The sequence below is a fragment of the Trichosurus vulpecula genome, chromosome 2 (assembly GCF_011100635.1).
Source record: "Trichosurus vulpecula isolate mTriVul1 chromosome 2, mTriVul1.pri, whole genome shotgun sequence".
NCBI classification, from domain to species: Eukaryota; Metazoa; Chordata; class Mammalia; order Diprotodontia; family Phalangeridae; genus Trichosurus; species Trichosurus vulpecula.
Window position 1 is genome coordinate 9477943 of NC_050574.1, and position 3059 is coordinate 9481001.

A 3059-nucleotide genomic window follows, 5' to 3' on the forward strand; every position below is an offset into this window, starting at 1 on the left:
ACCCATCTTCCCTCTTGAAGCCAGGCTAGAAATGCGCAAAACCACGGAAGAGAACTCTTCTCTCACTCTTGCCAGCACCCACCCAGCTCCAATACAGGCAGGCATTGATTTCCCCCGGTGAGGTGAGAATCCCGTACCAGTGGGCTTTGGGACTCAGGTTTGAGACCCATGTTTAAGGGTCAGACTGAGACGGAAGGGTCAGTCTGGAGGAGAACCGGGAGAAATCAATGTCACGAAAACCTAGAGAGGAGAGAGTCTTCAGGAAAATGGATCAATGGTGCCAAAAGATCCACAGAGAAGTCGAGAAGAAGAGAAAAGGCAACCAACTATTGACACCAACCTTTGAGAGCTTTTTCATTGAGTGGTGGAGTTGGAAAGGAGATTGCTGGTGTATGAAGTACAATAGAAACATTTATTGAGTTCTTTTTTTGTTAATTCAATTTTCATTTTATTTTCAGTTCCAAATTCTCTCCCTATACTCTCCCCTCCCTTATTCATTGAGAAGGCAAGTAAAGCAAAACTCATTTTAAAGATGTAGTCATACAAAGCAAATCCGTACATTAGCCATATTTTTGTAAAAAGCAAGAAAAATCAAGAAATTTTTTAAAAAAGGAAAATATACTTCAACATGCATGTTGCCCTCTATCTGGGAGTGGATAGGATGTTTCATCATTAATCCTTTGGAATTGTGGTTGGTCATTTTGTTCAGAGCTCTACTCTTTCAGAGTTAATTATCTTTACAACATTGCTGTTACTGTATAAATTGTCCTCCTGGTTCTGCTCACTTCACTTTGCATTAGTTCATACCAATCTTCCTAGGATTTTCTGAAACCATCCGCTTCTCATAGCCCAATAGTGTTCCATCACATTCATAAATCGTAACTTGTTCAGCTATTCCTCAATTGATGGGCATTCCCTCAGTTTCCAATTCTTTGCTACCACAAAAAAGATCTGCTATAAATATTTTTGGAAATATGAGCCCTTTTTCTCTTTCTTTCCTCTCTTTGGGTAAAGACCTGGTAGTGGCATCACTGGGTCAAAGGGCATGTGCCATTTTATGGCCCTTTGGGAATAGTTCCAAATTGCTTTCCTAATTTCTAATGCACAAACAGTGCATTAGAGTACCTATTTTCTTACATCCCCTCCAGCATTTGTCATTTTCTTTTTCTGCCATTTTAGCCAGTCTAATGAGTGTGAGATAGTAGTACCTCAGAGTTATTTTAATTTGCATTTCTCTAATTTTTGGTGATTTAGAACATTTTTTCCCCACATATCTATTGATAGGATAGATTACTTCCCCCTGAAAACTGCCTATTCATATCTTTCAACCCTTTCCCAATTTTCTTCTAATTTTAGCTGCATTTGTTTTGTGTGTGCAAGAACTTTTTATTTTTATACATAGTATTTTTTTTTGCTTTTTTTTTTCTTGGAGTGGGGAAGGCAGGGCAATTGGGGTTAAGTGACTTGCCCAAGGTCACACAGCTAATAAATGTGTCAAGTGTTTGAGGCCTAATTTGAACTCAGGTCCTCCTGGCTCCAGGGCCGGTGCTGTACTCACTGCACCACCTAGCTGCCTACTTTTTATTTTCATAAAATCAGAATTATCCACTTTATCACCTGTGAACCTTTCTGCCTCTCCTTTGGTTATCAACCCTTCCTCTATCTGTAGATTTGACAGGTAATTTCTTCTAAGCACCGCTAATTTGCTTATCATATCACTGTTTATATCTAAATCATGGACTCATTTTGATCTTATTTTCATAGATTGTTTGAGATGTTGGCCCATGCGTAGTTTCTGCCAGACTGCTTTCCAGTTTTCTCAATGGTTTTCGTCATATAGTGAGCTCTTTCCCCATAGCTTGAATCTTTGGGTTTATCAAGCACTTGGTTACTGCGCTTCTGTGCGCTCTGTACCTAATCTAATCCACTGATCCACCATTACTTTCGTGATCACCCCTTTGTTAGTATAATTTGAAATCTGGTATTGCTTGGCCACTTTCCTTCCTGGGGTTTTTCCCTCATTGATTCTATTAATATTCTTGCCCTTTTGTTCCTCCAGATGAATTTTGTTATGATTTTTTTCTAGTTCTGTGAAGTAATTCTTTGGTAGTTTGATTGGTATGACACTGAATAAGAAAATTAATTTAAGTAGTATTGCCATTTTTTAAATACCGACTTGGCCTATCCATGTTGTATAATTAATATGTCTCCAATTACTTAGATTTATCTTAGTGTGGAGTGTTTTGTAATTGTGTTCATATAGTTCCTGTTTGTGTCTTGATAGTATTTTGTATGGTATTTTGTTATTTTAAAGACAATTTCTTTTTCTATCTCTTCCAGCTGAGTTTTTGTTTAAAAATATACATAAATGTTAATGATTCATGTGGATTTATTTTACATTCTTGTTGAATGGCAGCTAGGTGGCACCATACTGCATAGAGCACTGGGCTTGGAATCAGGAAGACTCATCTTCATGAGTTCAAATCTGACCTCAGACACATCCTAGTATGATCCTGAACAAGTCACTTCAACCCATTTGCCTCAGTTTCCTCATCTGTAAAATGAGCTGGAGAAGTATTTCAGCAATCCGGCTAGCAGCTGTTGTGGGGGTGAAAGCCCAACAACAAGCACGCTGCCAAAGCGCTACAAAAGCCCAGGTTCTTTTGATTTGCTTTACTAAGGAAAGCAACATTAAGGGGTTGACAATCTTACTTTAATCCAGTATACAAGTATCATTCACATATTTCAGGGGAAAAAGCCAGCACCCTGAACTTCAGAGCAAATACAAACAAATTACAAACATCAACAGACAGGCCTCATCTGATTCAAATCCCAATACATAGTTACCAGAGTTTAACAAAGTCCCAACATCCAGGTTACGAGCTAGAGGGCTCTTAGCTACAGCTGCCTGGAGTCTCTGCATCAGCGAACCACCACGAGTGAGAGCCCTGAGCAAATGGCTCTGTCTTCTCTTCTTATACCATTTGAGACGTCATCAAACATCACCTGAATGACCAGAACTTAGGCTCCTATGGTTGGTTCTTGAGTTAGCACCTCCC